A 20,451-nucleotide genomic window follows, 5' to 3' on the forward strand; every position below is an offset into this window, starting at 1 on the left:
CAGCTGTCACAGCTGCTGTCTATACTATTCCTGGATTCTGTTGCTTGGAATCAGAATCTGGGCAACAGATTGCCAACTGGAGTCTGTATCAGTAAACCTGATGCTACTACTTCTCCTGGTTGATAAGTCACACATTGTTTACTGTATTAGTGACTGGGATATTATCTATATATTCCCTGGTTTCCCACATCAGTGTATGGATAAACATTGTTTTGTAAGTACTCTCAGGAGGTGAAATGGTCAAGCCTACTGTGCCTGGAGGCAAGGGATCCATAGGCTGGAGAGGAACAGATTTCATCTCTCCAGGGGATATCTCAGTAGTTCCAACTGCATACAACTCTATTCTCCCCAATTGTAATCCCTTTTTCCAATCAGGTGGCTTCCTGGCTGATTGATTGTGTAATCCCTTTCTCCCATCAGATTGTTTCTTGGCTGATTGGTCATGTCTGAGTACTGAATTTCTAAAGACTTTCTGGGTGTAGCATCAGTTGCCATCATGCCCCCAATTTTTTTTTTTTTTGCTTTGGTTCCTTGGATTGGCCCCCCCCATCCCATTTCCCTGAATCATTCTACATTCTGATGCCCAATGGAAGCCTCTGCTGCATTTTGGACATGGGGTTTTGGATCTTGTTCTCCCACCCTGTTTTCTCATTCTGTCTCTATGCCAACATTGAGTTTTCAAATGCCCTACTTTACCACACTGAAAGCATTGACAAGTCTCTCTGGAAGTCCCTTGCCAAAAGGGACCCTGTCTTCCCATGTTTGGATCTTGGGAAGTCTGCATCATAGTTTACCTGGGAGAAAAACCCATGCTGTGAGAGCAGGAGAAGCAATTTGCTCATATTCTGCTATGGGGTAATTAATCTGTGCTGAAGTGTCTGCATAAGAACTTATACCTGTTAGTTGGGTCACAGATGATTGGTGTATTAACTCCAGTTTGCCTGTTTCATTGGGCTTGTATCCTACAAAGTTCACTATATTCAGAAAGCCACAACAAGTTCTGTCCAGGTTCTAAGCATATCCTTGTCATAGATTTCCAGTCACTAGGGGTTAATCATAAGCCAAATTCTGTAATAACATCTTAACATAAGATGATGTAGACCCATAAAGAGTGAAAGCCTTTTTTAGATCTTTGATAATTTCTAGATTAAAAGGAGTGTATCTTCTCCTTTCTTGACCTGAAGAGTTAAGCTGTTCAATCACAATATAAATTTCTGTTCTCAAATCAGCTGTATTCTGCTTTTCCTCTTTGGCTTTAAGTAGTGCCTTTTGCAATCAAGTATTGGGGGTAGGGTGTTGCTGGGGGGAGATTTGGTGATATCACTGCTCCTGCCACTCCTCCTCCTCCCTCCACCCAGGAAGATGAAGTTGATGGGGGAGGGCCAAGAGCCCAATCAGGTTTATGGAGATGAAGCTGGGCTGTGAGAGTGAGAATCACGACATTCTTTAAATTCACTTAATTCCCCATGCCTTTTGGCAATATGTTCATTACCCTCTCCCTTCTCTTCCTCATTCTCCTCATGCTTTCTTATCTGGCTGTTCTTAAAACTTTTCTTTTTTTCTAAAACTTGTGGGATTCTTTAAGGCCAATTGTATTATATGGTATATATAGAATGTTTCTTTAGAAATTGAATCAGGATCTTTATCATTATAATATTCACATAGTTGATCATTTACTAGTTTCCAATCATTTGCCTCTATTTCTTCTTCCTTGAAGAACCAAGGGAACATGCATTCTAATGTACCCAAGAGTCCACCAATCTGCTCCCAAGTTACAAGCAAATCTTGCCTCTTTATTAGTCTAAATATGCTTTCTATAGAGCTCCCTTGGGGTGGGGAAGAATTTTTTTCCTAGTATCTGCCCCATTTCAGCTAGAAAAGGAAAGTTTCTAGTTAAGCTCTTAATAAAATAAGTTTACAAAATAAAATAAAATAAGTGAGTATTCTAATACTCACCCTATTTTCTAGTCAAAGAGACTTCTTCAGTGAAATTAGGGTCCTTGTAAAGTAGGGACTAGCTCCCTGGAGGGCTTCAGGGTCAGCCAGAGTCTGGATAAATTAAAGTCCTTGATCTTTAGGGGGAGAAGTGAGGGAGGCAGGCAAGCTGCCACATGGCTTGCCAAAAATGTATCCTGGATTCTGGAGTCCGGAGTCTTCAGCCTCTCTCCTCCTTGTCTTGCTGCCAAGTGACTCCGGCTTCTCTCCCCCTCCACCCCCTCTCCCCCCCTCCCCCCCCCCACACACACACTCTCACCTTCCAATCCTTGCCTATGATCACCTCAGCAACAAACATTCAGCAAGCACCAATGGTGAGGAGAGCCATCACATCTCACATCACATCACACTATATGTACTCTATGGTGTAGATATGTATATACAACCATTGTTTCGCATCAAATAGGTAATTAATCTTAAGTGCTCAGTTGTCTAATTCAAGCATACCTTTTTGGAGTTTCAAGTCTCTACAGATATCCTGCAAATCATGATGGAAAAAAAAAAGAAACTAGACATCATCTTTTACAAAATTATCAAAGAAAACTGATCTGATGTCCTAGAATTAGAAGGTAAAATAAGAATTGAATGAATTCACTGATCACCTCCTAAAAGAGACCCAAAATGAGAACTCCAAGGAACATCATAGTTAAATTTCAAAATTATCAAATCAAAGGGAAAATATTGCTAACAACCAGAAGTAAATAATTCAAATATTGAAGAGCTACAATCAAGATTACCCAGAACCTAGTAGCTTTTACTTTGAAGGATCGAAGGGCATGGAATCTGTTCTTTGAGAAAGCAAAGGAACTTGGATTGCAGTCAAGAATCAACTATCCAGCAAAACTAAGCATTTTTTTTCAGAAAAAAAGATGGACATTCAATGAAACAGGTGAATTTCATCTATTTCCAATGAAAAGACCAGATCTGAATAAAAAATTTGATCTTCAAATGTAGAATGCAAAAGGAGCATAAAGGTAAAAAGGAAAGAAAAAATAACTTTCTTTTAAAAGTTAAAAAAAAAATGCATATCCCTATATAGGAAGATGATATGTTTAACTCTTGAGATCTGTATCTCTATTGTGAGTATACTTAGAGGGTGCAGGTATAATTTGATTTTATTGTGATGATATAAAAAATAAACTAAAGGAAGAAAGATAATTCTACTGGAATAAGAGGAAAATGGAGTTAAAATGGGGTAAATGATATCTCATGAAAAGGCAAAAAAAGACCTATTGCAATAATAGGGGAGGAAGATGAATATTTATGAAAATCTTATTCTCATCATATTTGACTCAAAGATGCTTGTCTCAGCCAATAAGGAAGTAGGAGGAAAGGGGGAAAGGAAGGAGGGAGGCTAATAGAAGAGAGAACAAAAGTAGAAGTCAAAAGGTATAAGGAAGGGGAATGGGGCTACAAAAGGGGAAGACAGGGATGGGGTGGTTAGTAACAAAGTACTGGGAAGGAGTGAAAGGGGGAAAGGGAAGAGAAAAGAATAACTAGGGGTAAACAAGATGATAGGAAATACAGAGTTAGTAATTTTGTCTGTGAATATAAATGAGTTGAACTCTCCCATAAAATGAAAGTGGATAGCAGACAAGATTAAAAGCCAGAATCCTCCAATTTGTTGTCTATAAGGAATTCATTTAAAGCAAAGTGATACTCTTTGCCAATGATATGAGGGTATACTTAGAGAACCCTAGAGAATCAACTAAAAAACTATTAGAAACAATCCACAACTTTAGTGAAGTTTCAGGATATCCCCAGCATTAAGAGATAGGAAAAGAAATTCCATTTAGAACAACTGTAGACAAAATAAATCCAGATAAATCATCAGCATTTTTTATACATCACTAACAAAATCCAACAGCAAGAGAAACAAGAGAAATTCCATGTAAAATAAGTGTTGATAGGATGAAATATTTGGGAATCTATCTGCCAAGGGAAAGTCAGGAACTATATGAGCAAAACTACAAAACACTTTCCACACAAATAAAGTCAGATCTAAACAGTTGGAAAAATATCAAGTGCTTTTGGATAGGTACAGTGAATAAAGTTGACAATATTACCTAAACTAATCTATTTATGTAGTGCTATACCAATCAAACTCCCAAGAAACTATTTTACTGAACTACAAAAAAATAACAAAAAAATTCATCTAGAAGAAAAAAAAAAAGGTCAGGAATTTCAAGGGAATTAGTGAAAAGAAAAGCAAATGAAGGTGGCCTATCTGTACCAAATCTAAAACTATATTGTAAAGCAGTGGTCATCAAAACTATTTGGTACTGGCTAAGAAATAGAGCAGTTGATCAGTGGAATAGGTTAGATTAACAGAACAAAATAGTTAATGACTATAGCAATGTGATGTTTGACAAACCCAAAGACCCCAGCTTTTGGAATAAAAATTCACTATTTGCTGGGAAAATTGGAAACTAATATGACAGAATGTAGGCATTGACCTAACACCATATACCAAGAGAAGGTTGAAATGGGTTCATGATCTAGATATAAAGAATGATATGATAAATTAAGTTAGAGCATAAGATAGTTTACCTCTCAGATTTATTGAGGAGGAAGGAATTTGTGACCAAAGAAGAACTATAGATCATTATTGATCACAAAACAGATAATTTTGATTACATTAAAGTAAAAAAATTTATATAAGCAAAACTAATACAGACAAAATTAGAAGGGAAACAATAAACTCAGAAAACATTTTTACATCAAGGGTTCTAATAAAGGCCTCATTTCTAAAATAGATAAAGAATTGACTCAAATGTATAATAGTTCAAGCCATTCTCCAAATGATAAATGGTCAAAGGATATTACCAGAAAATTTTCAGATGAAGAAATTGAAACTATTTGTAGTCATATGAAAAGGTGCTCCAAATCACTATTGATCAGTGAAATGCAAATTAATACAACTCTGAGATACCACTACAACCCTATCATATTAGCTAAAACAGGAAAAGATAATGACAAATGTTGGAGGGGATGTGAGAAAACTGAGTGATATATTTTTGGTGGAACTGTGAACAGATCCCAGCCATTCTGGCATGGAACCATGCTCAAAAAGTTATCAAACTGTGCATACCCTTTGATCCAGCAGTGTTTCTACTGGGTTAATATCCCAAAGAGATCTTAAAGGAGGGAAAGGGACCCATGTGTGCAAAAATGTTTGTAGCAGCCCTTTTCATAGTAGCTAGAAACTGGAAACTGAATGGATGCCCATGAATTGGAGAATGGTTGAATAAATTATGGCATATGAATTCTATAGAATACTATTGTTCTGTAAGAACTGACCAGCAGGATGATTTCAGAGAGATTTGAAAAGGCCTATATGAAGTGATGCTAAGTGAAATGAGAAGAACCAGGTGACCATTATACACAGCAATAAAACTGTATGATGATCAATTTTGATGGACATGGCTCTCTTCAACAATGAGATGATTCAAACCTGTTCTAGTTTTTCATTGATGAAGAGAGCCATTTACACCCAGAGACAGAACTGTGGGAATTGAGCTTTCTATTTACAAAACATATGCATGGGTAATTTTCAACATTGACCCTTTCAAAACCTTCTGTTTGAAATTTTCCACTCTTTCTCCCCAACCCCTCTCCTATGTTGCAGGTAGTCCAATATATCAAATGTATTAAAATATATGTTAAATCCAATATATGTATACATATTTATACAGTTATCTTGCTGCACACACACAAAAAATCAGATCAAGAAGTAAGGAAAAAAACAACTACAGAAGGAAAAAAAAATGCAAGCAAACAACAAAAGAGAGAGTGAAAATGCTATGTACAAACTGGAAAAAGGAAAACCAAATCACCAGTATCAAAAATAAAAAGGATTAACTTACCAACAATGACAAAGAAATCAAAGCAATAATTAGGAGCTATTTTGCTAAACTAAAGCAAGTCTGACAATCTAAATGAAATGGAATATTTACAAAATTTACATTTGGAATATTTACAAAAATGGAATATTTACAAAAATATAAATTGCCCAGTTTAACAAAAGAGGAAATGTAATACTTAAGTAGTCCAATTTCAGAAAAAGAAATTGATGAGCTAATGAACTCCCTAAGAAAAAATCTCCAGGGCCAGATGGATTCACAAGTGAATTTTACCATACATTTAAAGAACAATTAATTCCAATACTATGTAAATTATTTGGAAAAATAGGTAAAGGAATCCTGTCAAATTTCTTCTATGACACAAATATGGCACTGATAGCTAAACCAGGAAGACCCAAAATGGAGAAAGAAAATTACAGACCAATCTCCCTAATGAAAGTTGATGCAAAAATTTTAAATAAAATAAATAAAGCTATTACAGCAACTTATAAACAGTATGATACGTTGTTATTAAGTGGGATTTATACCAGGAATGCAGTGCTGGTTCAGTATCAGGAAAACTATCACCATAGTTGACCATATTAATTTAAAAAAAATAAAAACCAGATGATAATTTCAATAGATGCACAGAAAGGTTTTGACAAAATATAGTACATGCCTATTATGGAGCCACTGTCAGGTTCATAGAAAATTACAAGAGAACATAGGGATAAAGGGAGTTGTCCTTAAAATAATAATCAATAACTATCTAAAACCAACAACAAACATATGTAATGGAGAGAACCTGGATGCATTCTCAATAAGATCAGAAGTGAAACAAGGATGCCCACTATGGACTAGAAATATTGATTTTGACAATTAGAAAACAAAAAAGAAATGAAAGGAATTAGAAGAGGCAATGAGGAAATAAAACTATCACTTTTTGCAGATGACATAATGATATATTTAGATAATTCTAGAAAATCATCAAAAAAAACCTACTCAAAATAATTAACAGCTTTAGAAAAGTTGCAGGATATAAACTAAACACACAAATCACCGGCATTTTACTATATTATTGACAAACCTCAGCATCAAGAGACAGGAAAAGAAATTCCATTTAAAACAACTGTAGACAAAATAAAATACTTGGGTGTCTACCTGTCAAGACAAATCTATAAACTATATGAACACAATTACAAAACACTTCTAATACAAATAAAGTCATAACTAAACAAGTAGAAAAACATCATTTACTCATGGGTAGGTTACACCAATATAAAAAAATGACAATTTTGCCTAAATCGGTCTACTTGTTCAGTGCCATAACAAACTGCCAAATTTGACAAAGAATTTGGATGTCCACTTTTTGGTACATATATATATTAATACTGAGATTGCTTCATATTCTATGGTATCTTTTAGTAAAATGTAATTTCTATGCTTAACTCTTTTAAATTGATTTTCCCTTTTCTGAAATCATTATTGATATCCTTTTTAAAAAAATCTCAGCTAAAGTATAATGGATTCTACCCTGTTCTTTTAATTCTCTGTGTATCTTTCTATTTCAAGTGTATTTCTTATAAACAACATATTATTATATTCTGATCTGATCAATTCTATCTGCTTTTGTTTTATGGATGACTTCATTTCACATTCACTCATGATCACTATGTATTTCCCTCCATCCATATTTTGTTTATATTTATTCTTCTCTCTCCTCTTTTGCTCTGTCCCTCTGTAAAAGTTTATTTTGTTTCTGACAACTGTCTTGCTTAATCCACTCTCTCCTTTTTTTACCACTTCTTCTCTTATCCTCTTTCCTTCCTAATTCCTTGGTGGGTAATACACATTTCTATACTCCACTAATTATGTATGTATGTAGGTATGTATATATATATGTATGTATGTATGTATGTGTATATATTCTTTCATCTTTGAACCAATTACAAATAGTGAAATTTAGGCATTGTCTGCTCATGCTCCTCCCATTTCCCCCATCCACTGTAAAAGATCTTCCTTACATGTCTCTTTTATGTTAAATAATTTCCACATTCTTTCCCTTCCTTCTGATGTGTCCTATTGCATCCCTCTTACTCATTTCCTCATTTATTTATTTATTTATGAAATCATCTCAGCACAACCAACTCACACCCATGCCCTCTGTCTATATACATCCCTTCTAATCACTCTCATAATGAAAAAGTTCTTAGGAATTACAAATATCATGTCTCCATAACAGGAATCTAAACCATTTAATTTTAGTAAGCTTTTGATATCTTTTTCCAGATTTATCTTTTAATACCTCTCTGAAATCTTGAATTTAAAAATCTAATTTTCTACTCAATTTTCAACAGGAATGCTTGAAATTCTTCTATTTCATTAAATATCCATTTCCTTTTCAAAGAATTATATTTCCCTTTCAGGATAGGGGTGTGTGTGTGTGTGTAATTCTTGATTATAATTCCATCTCCTTTACTTTCCATAATATGTTCTAAGCCCTCTGCACCTTGGATGTGAAAGCTGCTAAATTTTCTATGAACCTGACAGTGTCTCCATAATATATGAATAATTCCTTTCTAGTTGCTTGCAATATTTTTTCCTTAACTTAGGGGATTTGGAATTTGACTATAAAATTTCTAGGAATTTTCATTTTGAGATTCTTTTGGTTATTTTTTTTTTTCAATTTCTATTTTCTTCTCTGTAGCTAAGATACTGGGGGAAGTTTTTCTGTATGCTTTCATGAAATTTGATCTTTACATTATATTTTTGTCATTGCTTTCAAGTATTGCAATAATTTAAATTTTTTCTTTGAACTATTCTTTTAAAGTCAATTCTCTTTTCAGTGTGATGGTTCCAATTTACTTCTATTTATTTAATTCCTTTTACTTCCTTTTAAAGTTGTTTCTTAATGTCTCAAAGAGTCACTAGCTTCTATTTGTCCAATTCACATTTTTAAGGGATTATTTTCTTCCATAGTCTTTTGCATCTCCTTTTCCATTTGACCAGTTCTGTTTTCTAAGTAGTTCTTCAATCATTTATTGTGCTTCTTTTACTATTTGGCCAGTTTGTGTGTGTGTGTGTGTGTGTGTGTGTGTGTGTGTGTGTGTGTGTGTGTGTGTTTTTAAAAGGCTTTGCTTTTTAAAAGAATTTTTGTGCCTTAAAAAAACAATATATTAATTTTTTTCATAATTTTCTTGTATCATTTTTTATTCCCCCTCCCCCAAAATATTTCCTATATTACTCTCAGCTCAGATCTCTCTCTGTTAGCTGGCTTCCTGTCGCAGCTGCCCATATTGCTATCGCAATCTTTCTTGCCCATATTGCTATCACAATCCTTATTCATCTCTTCACTTCAATAAAGATTGAAGATTTTTCCCTTAACTTGAATTCCTGACTCTGGCTGATATTAAATTCGCGGTCATTACATATCATCTTTATGACCTTGGTTAAATCACTTCCTTTTTGCCTCAGCTTCCTCATTTCTAAAATGACAATAACACAATCTCCAGTCTCCCAAATTTATTGTGAGAATCAAATAAGATAATTTTAAAGTACTTAATATAGTACCTGGAACTTTGTAAGTGATATATGAATATTAGTTATTATTATTGAATACCTCTTATTGACTATGTACTATACAAAAGAGGTTTCAACTTTGAAACCCACAAGACCCTACAAAACTCTCCAATGCTGCCTAAGCAAGATTAAAATGTAATTGAAAAGTTTAACAAAATAAATGCAATTACAATACAACATTGATAATGTTTGCAGTTTCCTAAGTGAATATACTGTCTGCAGGGATATGTTTTGTAAATGAATTTTATACTAATTAAAACTCAATCTGCTGCTCTAAGCCCAAGCATTCTTCTATGTTCATTCAGACATTCATTCATGCCCAACTTTTCATGACCCCATGGACCATAGCCTGCCATATCCTTCTATTCTCCATTATCTCTTGAAATCTGACCCAACTCATGTTCATTGCTTCTATGACACTAGCCATTCATCTTATTCTTTGGTATCCCCTTTTCTTTTTGCCTTTAATCTTCTCTGATGTCATGGTCTTTTCTAATAAATCCCGTTCTTCCCATTATATAGTCAAAGTATTTAAGCTTCAGCTTTAATATCTGACCTTCAGTAGCCTGAATTAATTTATTTAATTATTAACTGACGACCTCTTGGCTATCCAAGAAACTCTCAGAATTGTTCTCCAGAGAGATAACTTGAAGGTTTCAATTTTGTTGGGTTTAGCTTTAGTTCAACACGTAACAGCTATTGTTGCTGGAAAAACACACACACACATACAACAATAACATAAATTTGACTATATGGATGTTTGTCATTTAGGTGATAATTCTGCTGTTTCACCATAGGTTTTTCCAAGGGTCAAGTCTCTTATAGTTGCATGACTGTAGATACCATCTTTAGTGCTCTTTGATCTCAAAAATATAAAATCTCTCTCTCTCTCTCTCTCTTTTTTTTTTTTTTTTTGCCAGGAAGTCATAGTACCAGTTGTCAAGATCTTAGGGTCAAGATCTTAGGTTCAAACTTGCTTTTACATTTTCCTTTTTCACTTTCATCAAGAGATTTATTAATTTTTCATTTTCTGTCAACAGAGTGATATCTATCTACCTATCTATCTATATTCTCTTGGAAGTCTCAGCTAACTTGGACATTTCAGAAGATGCACTCTTTATATAAGTTAAAAAAAATAAGGTGACAATATAAAGCCTTGATATACTCCTTTCTAACTCTTAAACTAAGCAATTTCTTCCATGTTTTGTTCTAACTATTGCTTTTTTTCCCACATACAGATTCCTCAAGAGACAGATCAAATGATCTGATACTCCCATCTCTGAGGATTTACCAAATTTGGATATGATCCACACAAAGGCTTTAACGTAGTGAATAAAGCAGAAAGAAATGTTTTTCTGTAACTCCCTTGCTTTTTCCATAATTCAGTAAATTTTGGCAATTTGGTCTCTAGTTCCTCTGCTTTTTTAAAAACTAGCCTGCTCTTTTGATAATCCTTGGTTCACATATTACTGATTCCTAGCTTGCAGATGAGCACAATTGTTGGGTAATTGGACATTTCTTGGAATCATTGGAATATAAACTGATCTTTTCTAATTCAGTGGCCACTATTGTATTTTTCCAAATATTTAGCTATATTGAATGCAACACTCTAATGGCATTATCTTTTAGGATTTTAAATAGCTCAAAAGGAATTCCATTACATTCACTAGCCTTATTATAGGCAATACTTTCTAAGGTCCACTTGACTTCATTCTCTAGGATGTCTCAGCTCTACATCAGTAACCACATCATTATGGTTATTGATGGTGTTAAGATATTTCTTGTGTTGTTCTCTTGTATATTTTTGACACCTCGTCTCAATCTCTTCTGCTTCAATAAAGTTCTGATCCTTAGGATACTAATAAATGTCAATTTTTCCTTTCAGTCTGGCTCCTCATGTTTTGATCCCCAGGCCTATAGATCTCATTATTAATGAGATCCTCCCTAGATCTCATGGAATCCAGACTGAAACAAATCAAACTGTATTTAGGGCTCCATAATATATATGACTGAAAGTTTTGAAATAAAGGCTAGTGGGGTTAGCAGGTTAGTCTGCATCTAAAAATTCAAACAATAATATCTTTACTACTTTCTATTAATGCAGAAAAAGATCAAAATGACTTTCTTATTGCTGAGCAACACTGTTAACTCATATTAAGCACTGAGGTCAAAAAAGTCCTTGGTGTGGGTAGTTTTCTTTCACTCATATTCCTTTTTATCCTTAATTCCCTTTAGATATTTTTTTAAGGAGGCATATTATTTTATTTTATTTTTTGCTTCTTTGGAGAGATGTGTTTCTTGCAACAGTTGAGGTCACTACTTATTTCTGCATTCTCATGCATTGAGACTTCTATCCTTGTTATTTCACAAATTCTAAATAGAAGTTCTACTCAACATGCTTTAAGACTTCATATTCTATTTTCTCAGACTTCTTATTCTTTTATCTATTTTTCTTATGGATAACAGGGAAGCACTTGAATGAAACTATCTATTATCTCTTACTACATGACTGTCCCGATCTGTTTTCTGATCATATATTTTGGGAACCACAATTTTAGGAAGGATCATGATAAACTTGATAGAATCTAGAAGAGGGAAGCATTGAAAATAAAATATACTAAATCTATGAGTTATGAAGATTAGCTAAATTGAGCTTTTTAGAGTTTTGATAAAGTAAAGCTCAAGGAAAATAAGGGAGAGTATTATCTTGAAGTACTTGGAAGATTGTAAAGTTTTTTTTTTTTTTTAAATACACATTACTACATGATTCTTGTTGAGAGAGAAAAATTAGAAAAGAAAAACCATGAGAGAGATAAAAATCTAGAAAAAAGAAGTGAACATAGCATGTGTTGTTTTACATTCAGTCTCCATAGTTCTTTTTCTGGATGTAGATGACATATTCTGTCCAAAGTCTACTAGGTCACTTTGGATCACTGAACCACTAAGAAGAATCAAGTCTTTCATAGTTGATTATCACATATCCTTTATGTTATTGTATACAATGTATTCCTGGTTCTGCTTGTTTTGCACGTGGGTCTTTTTTCCTCTTTTAAAATTTCCTTGGAATACAAAACCAGTAATGGCACAGCTGGGTCAAAGGATAGGACAGTTTTATAGTCTTCAGCATAGTTCCAAATTGTTCTTCATAGGGGTTGGATCATTTCACAACTCTACCAACAATGAATGAGTGTCCCAGGTTTCCCACATTTTCTCCAACATTTATCATTGTTTTTTTCCTGTCATTTTAGCCAATCTGACAGGTGTGTAGTTGTCTCTCAGCGTTATCTTAATTTGCATTTTTCTAACCAATACTTTGTGGGATCTCTTTCCAAAGGTGATTGATGGATTTTTAAATAAATATTTTGTTTTGTTTCTAGAACACCAGGGCAATTTTCCTTGATCTCTTGAAAAATGCTATTTGCGGTATTTTTTTTTTTTTTTTTTGGTCATGACCTTCAGCTAGACCAATAATTTTTAAATTACTTCTGGATTTTTTTTTTGTACGGGTCAGATTCTTGCTGCCTCACACAATCATTAGCTTCCATTTGCCCTGTTCCAGTTTTATTTCCTCAGTTAGTTTTTGTATGTCTTTTCCATTTGGTTAATTCTACTTTTTAAGGAGTTGTTTTCTTCAGACAATTTTTTCCCTTCCTTTTCCAAGCTGTTGACTCTCATGCATACCTCTCATTTCCTTTTTCATTTTTCTTTCTGCCTCTCTTATTTGACTTTTAATGTATTTTATGAGTATTTCCAAGAAACTTGGGACCAATTCATATTACTCTTTGAGATTTCTTCTGTGCACATTTTGTCCTCATCTGAGTTTGTGTTTTGGTCTGCCCTGTCACCATAGTAGCTTTTTAGTTCTTTTTGGTTCTTTTCAGTTTCTTGCTCTTTTTTTTTTTCTTTTCTTTTGGCATTTCCTTTTTTTTTTTTTTTTTTTTTTTTTTTTTTTTGGTCTGGGAGCTTGCAGTATATTTTACTTAAGACTGTAATTTTTTTAGTTTTGCAACAATGTTTTTTTTTTGTTTGTTTGTTTTTTTTTTTTTACTTTTATGATTGAATTCCACTCCTGGGATAAAGGAAACACTGTCTCAAGCTTCTTATGTAGCTCTGAACTCTAGCTTTGAGCAAAGGGGCCCCTTGTGTTTGTAGGGGGTAGCTTTACCTGCTTTTTCCATGAAACAACCTAGTTTCCTAGGCTCTCTCACTGGCTTTCCCTGAGATTATCTGAGCTGGGTTTAACATTCTTTTCATCCACTGACCCTGACTTTTCTTGAAATTTTTTCTGTCTATCTTGACTTTTAAAGCAGTTTCATTCTATCAGACTCTGTTCAGAAACTTGATTTCACGTCATTTTCAAGGAAAACTGGGACATCTCAAACAGCTTCTTGAGCTACTTTGCTATGTTGGCTCCACCCCAGAAAGGGAAGACCATAATGTTGAATTGGGATTACATTTATTCCTTTTTGCTTTAAAAGTCTGAATTAACAAGGGGTTTTGATAAAGATCTTATTTTCTATCCCTTTATAGAGAATTGACTCAATCATGGTTTTGAATTATTTGTATTTTATAGTATCATCAGGTGAATTCTAGTGGGTAGTTGATGGCACACTGGATAAGTTAGGAGGGGTTCAGATACTTAAACTTCATATTGGAGGAGTTTCAGGCTACATTTTGTTCTATAGAGACAAATGTTTATTTTTTTAAAGCAAAAATTTAAAATATAGCAATATTTTAAGCTTGCTTCACCTTTTAATCAACTGTATTATTTGAAAGATGGTAGAAGTTTTAGAAAATTATTTTCAGAAGTTGCCTATTCTATTTTTATATTTTCATCAAGGATGTATTTGATACCAAGATATAAAAATTTACATTAAGATTTATCAAAATGAGATAATAAGCAGGAAGGTAAATAGGGCCTAACAGACTACACAGCATATAGTGTTTGTTGATTAAAGCCCTTCTACAATGCCCTGAGTCAAAGACCTGTGGTGCATCTTAATTACTCACCACTGATATAGCCACGTTGATTAGTTATAAGAACATGATTCTGCAGAGATGGGTTGAATACTTCCATAGCATTTTCAAAAGACCATCATCAATCAAAGTTGAAAGTACTGATTTTTTAAACCTCATATTAAAGTCAATTCTTCTCTAGTTGAACCTCCTACTGAAGAAGAGTTTTATAATGCCATTAGATTCTTCTTGTGTGCTGATTCTATTCCAGATGAGATCTGTAATCAGAGGGTCCATTGCTCATATAAAAACTAACTGAAACTTTACATGGGTTACATGACTGGAGATCAAGGATTCTCTATTATCTATCTTCATAAAGAAAAAATGAAACATTGTCATGTGACAATCAGGGAGTGTTGTGACTCTGTCTTAGTCATTGCTGGCAGGATTCTTGCCAGAATTCTCCTCAATCAGCTGATTCTTCACCTGGAAGATGATCATCTGCCAGAGAACCAGTATGGCTTCAGAAAAGAAAAAGAAAGAGTTGACAAAAGTTTGAAAGATAAAATTTCTCCAGAACAAGATGCCAGGAGCAGAAAAGAGGTCTATACACAATATATGTTGATTTACCAAGGCCTTTGATGCAGTCCTTCATGAGGGATGGTAAAAAATTATGGAGAATTTTGGTCATTATGAAATGCTTGTATGAGTTCTGAATAAAGGACAATCTCCTGTACTTTCCCAGTAACCAACGAAATGAAGCAGGCCTGTCTGCTGTCTTCATTCTTTAAGCATGATATTTTCAGCAATGTTGTCAAATGCCTTCCTGAAGACAAAAATGGCATTAGGATCAACTGCCATGCTTATGGTAGATTATTTAACTTAAAAAGGCTACAAGCCAAGATTAAAATGGAGACAATTGGTGCTTGGCTTTTTGTTCACAAATGATTGCCCACTCAATGGGGCTTCTGAGGCTGAGATGCAATAAAGTATGGATTGATTCTCTTCCACTTTTGCTAATTTGAGCCCAAACAATTAATACAAAAAAAATAGAGATTCTCCAATAGGCAGCACTGTACCATCCATATGTGAAACCATTGGTAGCAAATGGAAAAATCGGAATGCTGTTGATAAATTTATTTAAATTGGCAGTATACTTTCTAGGGGCATACACATAGATGATGAGTTGATGAACTTATTGACAGAGCTAACTCAGTGTTTGGGAGGCTCTGAAGCAAAATGTGGAAAAGAAAAGGTATTAGACTGCTGACCAAATAGAAGGTCTACAGAATTGTTGTTCTGATGTCATTGGTGTATGTCTGTGAAACCTGAATAATCTACTAGGGTTGTGTCAGGAAAGAGAATTGCAATCATCTGAATTGTCTTGGAGTGATTCTAAAGATTATCTGGCAAGATAAGGTATTGAACACTAATGTCCCTTCTAGAATTGAATTACCAAGCATTCAAACTCTATTGTAGAGAGTCCAATTCTGATGGGCTTCCCACAATGTATTGTAATACCAGAGAAAGTGAAGTGAGTAGAGACAGGTTTAATTTTAAAATGGAGAATTTAATAAGCTAGCTGACCAAATGGGAATATGCTTCCAAAATACTCGGTCCCAAAGGAACTGAGGCACAGAGTTTATATAGACTTTTAGCTAACTAGAGTTTGCAAGCAGGATGCAGAAGCTGAGAATGCAATTAATATAATACTTTTCAGCTGTTTTACTTCAAAGACAGAGCAGGGTGAAGTTAATTTTGCATTAACAACCTGGGGCTTGTGACTCAAGTCCTGTCAGACAAGAGAGGAAGACTAGATAACATAACTTGGTGTCTTTGTCAAGGACAATAACTTGCCAGGGTAATTTTAGACAGGAATGAAGTCAGAGAGGCAAGCACCTGGATTCTGTCTTTCTTTTCTATCCTTCATTGTGTCACAATTGTATGTGAAAGGGAGTCAGAGCCTCAAGGTTTGCAGTTTCCTTTTTAAACTCAATTTTCCCTAGTCTAACAGCACAAATAAAAAGGGGAGGGGTGTTATGGCCCACTATCCAGGGCCTAACATAAGCAAGGGAGTATGGCCTGCTGTCTAGGGCCTAACAGTATGAATGCCATATGTAATGTATGGCATTCATATGTAAATTTCCCTAAAAAGATTATTTTTCAAGGAAGCTGTCATTTGGAAGTCAGAAGAAATGAGACTCAAAGTCTGTATGAGTAACTTTGTTTATCAGTTGTGAGACATGGGGGACTTTGTCATAGAACCTTCCAGTATGATATGCCTGCATCAGAGATGTGTTGTATTCTAAAGCAAAGCAGGATTGCAGTAGCTCAAAAGAAATAAAATTTAAAAAGCCCACCCCAAATGTTTAAAAAGACTATTTGTGCCTGACCTTTAGCCTTCCAAGCTTGTTCTAGTCTTGATTGGTCACAGCTGTAGACACTATATCTTGACCTCATCATGATGAGGTCATTTTGGATTTTAACAAATAGGAATGACAACAAATAAATGAGTTTTACATTTTTAATTCAATTTAAACAAACTTTTATTAAATATTTACTGTATACAAAAGCTGGGCTTGCTATTGGATTTGCAAAATTAAAGAAAATATTCTTTGCTTTCAAGAAGTTTTTATTTTAATGGAGTTATAGAACATGTATACAGATAAGTAAATAGAAGATAACTGGAGAATAGAGACAATGTTAATAATTTGATCTAGTTCAATTCTTGATCCTATCTTTTTTTTTTTTTTTTTTGGCAGCTCCTTATTTTCAGTGAGGAATGCAGTATTAGGGCATCAAATAAGCTCTATTGGCAAAATCTACAAACACTAAACATCAAAATCATGATCAGGCATTTCTAAAGCATTTTTGTGAAAGTATGAGAACATAAGGAAAACATTATTTTTATTTCCATTAAGTTTCATCTTATTATATTTGAGCCATAATTAGAGCCTATTGGGATTTTAGCAGACTCTCACTTTGTAAATCAAGATATTATCTATCCCTTCTAGATTTACATTATCTATAAAGTTGATAAATATTCCTTCTGTGCCTTCAAACCTTCAAGAAAAATGTTGCAAAGAACAGGATTAAGTTCAAAGTCTTTTATCAGACCACTAGTTTCTTCTAATGCATTTGCATCATCTACTCAAATAGTACTAGTACCACAATATTCTAGGGATATAAATATATGACACTGACAATTCTACTTTTGATGCTATTTGAGATAGCATCTACCTGGTACTATTGGCTAATTTTCTCACTGTGGCTTAAATTTTCCATGGTTCATCCTCCGGAAACTTCTTGAGCATATCCTCTACTCCTTTTTTTCACAAAGGTTCTTTTTTCCACTCCCCTACACTTATTTTCTTGATTCCTGATCTCTACATAGTCCAAATATATTTTATTTACATCCCTGCAAGTATATCCCTTGTTGATGTTGTTGAGCTGTTTCAATTATACCTGACTCATTGGGGGTTTTCTTGGCAACAATAATGGGGTGGCTTGCCATTCCTTTCTTCAGTTCATTTTACAGGTTGGGGAAACTTAAATGGGATTAAGTGACTTGCCCAGAGTCACACAGCTAATAAGTAACTAAAGCCAGATTTAAATTCAGATTTTTTGGACTGTAGGCCTGGAGATTTAGTCATAGCACTGCTTGGCTTCCCATAGTCTGTCCCTAATAGATATTTTAAAAGTTATTTATTTTCCAATTTGTTGGATATAAGGTTAATTATCAACACAATTTTCTTAAAATTTGCATTTCTCTTGCAAGTGACTTAGAGTGTTTTAATACAATTATTGAGGGTTTGACATGTTGCTTCTGAGAACTGTTCCTATTTTTAAACCAGTTATTTAAGGGAGAATGCAACTGGGTTATATACACATACACACACACACAGACAGACATATTTGTATAGGGGTGTTTTTCTCATAATATAGCTTTTTTTTTTTTTTTTAGTTTTGTGTAATTAAAATTATTTATTCTATTTTACATGTATCTCTTTCTTTCTTTCTTTCTTTCTTTGTTCTGTTACAAATTTTCACTCAACCATAATTGTGAAACTGTTCTGATTCTCCCATATTCTCCCAAATATTTTAATTGTCCTGGGTGAAAGGTCCCCCTTTGATATATACTGGGTATGTAATCCAAGACTAGTTTAGACTCTCAATGTACCAAGAGATTCTCTAAGAGGATAAATTAATATAACATTACTGATCTCTGTTGGCAGAAATAGTTTCCTCACAAGGAATTCCCTATTCCATTGAAATCACAGGTGCAGAAACTTTACCATACCCCCAAAGTGTCACACAAATCAAATATCATGGAGTTACTTTATGAAGTTAAACTATATAATAATAAAATTCATTTGACATAATTTAAAACATAAGAATAAATGGGCAAAATTATTCCCAGAATCTAAATTATATTTTCAAAGAATAAGTATACAAACTATCTTATATTAAAAAAAAATAAAAATGCAGAAAAATGAAGTTGACTAGATAAGTAAGAGTCATAAACAAATGAACCTATTAACTCAGTTTTCAAAAAGCCCCCAAAACAATAAAGTATTTAGAGTACTTCCTAATTTTAAAAAGTTGCTGAAAAAACTTGAAATAAGTGTCAAAAATAGGTTGAGATCATGATCATACACTACATAGTATAATAAGTTTCAAATGAATACTAGACCTAAGTAAAATAAATAATGAAATTTGAAAAGCGTGACTATTCTTTTCTGGGAGGATCCTTGCTATTCTGATGACAGCAAGGCAAGGCCACTTCCTTTTATTTTTTGCTTTCTTTCTAAACCTCCAAACCTTGCTATTAATGCTGATGTTTCAGGTAATGATGATAATGATATAATGCCTATTGTGTGCCAGGTAATTGTTTTTTATTGTTGAACTTTTTTTTTCTTTTTTTTCTTTTTAAACATATTGCTTTAATCATGTTGGGAGAGAAAAAAATCAGATCTAAAGGGAAAAACTCTGGAAAAGATTAAAAAAAAAAACAGAAAAAAAGTAAACATAGTATATGTTGATTTACATTCAGTCTTAGGTTTGTTTGTTTGTTTGTTTGTTTGTTTTTTCCTGGACGGTAAATGGCATTTTTCTCTCCAAAGTCTAATAGGATTGCTTTGGATCATTGAACCACTGAGACGAACCAACTGTTTCATAGTCGATCATAGCATATCCTTGCTGTTATTGTGTTCAATATATTTCTGGTTCTGCTAGTTTCACTCCGCATCAGTTCATGTGTATATTTTCCAGGCTTTTCAAAAATTAGCTCGTTCATCATTTTTTTATAGAATAATAATATTCCATTACCTTTATATAACATAACTTGTTTAGACATTCTTCAATTGATGGGCATCTACTCATATTTCATTTCTTCGCTATCACAAAAAGAGCTGCTACAAACATTTTTGCACATATGGGTGCTTTTCCTTCCTTTATGATTTCTTTGGGATACAGACCCAGTAATGGCTTTGCTAGGTAAAAAAAGTATGCAAAGTTTTATAGCCCTTTGGGCATAGTTCCAGATTGCTCTTCAGAATGGTTGGATCATTTCACAACTTCATCAACAATGTATTAGTGTCCCAGATTTCCCACATTCCCACCAACATTTATCATTATCTTTTCTTGTTACCTTAGCCAATCTGAGAAGTAAGAGGTGGTATCTCAGAGTTGTTTAAATTTCCATTTCTCCAATCAATAATGATTTAGAATGTTTTTTTTTCATATAACTTTAGATGGCTTTAATTTCATCATCTGAAAATTGTCTATTCAAATCATTTGGCCATTTATCAATTGGGGAATGATTTGTATTCTTATACATTTCATACAGTTCTTTAAATATTTTAGAAATGGATCTTTATCAAAAATACTGGCTATAAAGATTTTTTTCCCCAGCTTGTACTTCCCTTTTAATCTTGTTTCTGTTTTTTTTTTTTTTTTTTTTTTTTTTTTTTTTGTGCAAAACTTCTTTAATTTAATGTAATCAAAGTTGTCCATCTTACCTTTTATAATATTCTCTAATTCTTCTTTGGTCATAAATTCTTTCTTTCTTTCTCCAAAT

The sequence above is a fragment of the Antechinus flavipes genome, chromosome 1 (genome assembly GCF_016432865.1).
Source record: "Antechinus flavipes isolate AdamAnt ecotype Samford, QLD, Australia chromosome 1, AdamAnt_v2, whole genome shotgun sequence".
NCBI classification, from domain to species: Eukaryota; Metazoa; Chordata; class Mammalia; order Dasyuromorphia; family Dasyuridae; genus Antechinus; species Antechinus flavipes.